The following is a 627-nucleotide window of genomic DNA, read 5'->3' on the forward strand; positions in this document are numbered from 1 at the left end:
TGGATTTCAGCCCTTTGTCAAAGATCAGCTGACCATAGGTCAATGGATCTATTTCTGGGTTCTCAATTTTATTCCATTGGTCTATGTGTCTGTCAATGTACCAATACTAGGCAGTTTTGACTACTGGGCTGTATAGTAGGTTTTGAGATCCAGCAGTGTGAGATCTTTGTTGCCCTGGATAGTACTTCCAATACAAAGTTGAATAGAAGTGGTGATAGAGGGCTTCCTTGTCTGGTTCCTGTTTGCAAGGGGAATGGTTTCAGTCACTCTCCATTGAGAATAACGTTGGCTGTTGGTTTTGCATAGATTCCCTTTATTATGTGGAGGAATATCCCTTCTATTCCTATTTTGCTGAGGGTTTTGATCAGGAATGGGTGTAGAAGTTTATGAAATGCCTTTTCGGAATCAATTGATATGATCATGTGGTTCTTTTTCTTTTTTTTTTTTAATGTGGTGGATTATGTTGATTGTTTTTCTAATGTTGAACCATCCTTGCATACCTGATATGAATCCCACTTGGTCATAATGAATTATTTTCTTGATATGTTGTTGGAATCTATTGGCTAGGATTTTGCTGAAGATTTTTGCATCTATATTCATGAGGGATATTGGTCTGTAGTTTTCCTT

This window comes from Orycteropus afer, unplaced genomic scaffold (genome assembly GCF_000298275.1).
Source record: "Orycteropus afer afer isolate SDZICR_OR568_19922 unplaced genomic scaffold, OryAfe1.0 scaffold00488, whole genome shotgun sequence".
NCBI classification, from domain to species: domain Eukaryota; kingdom Metazoa; phylum Chordata; class Mammalia; order Tubulidentata; family Orycteropodidae; genus Orycteropus; species Orycteropus afer.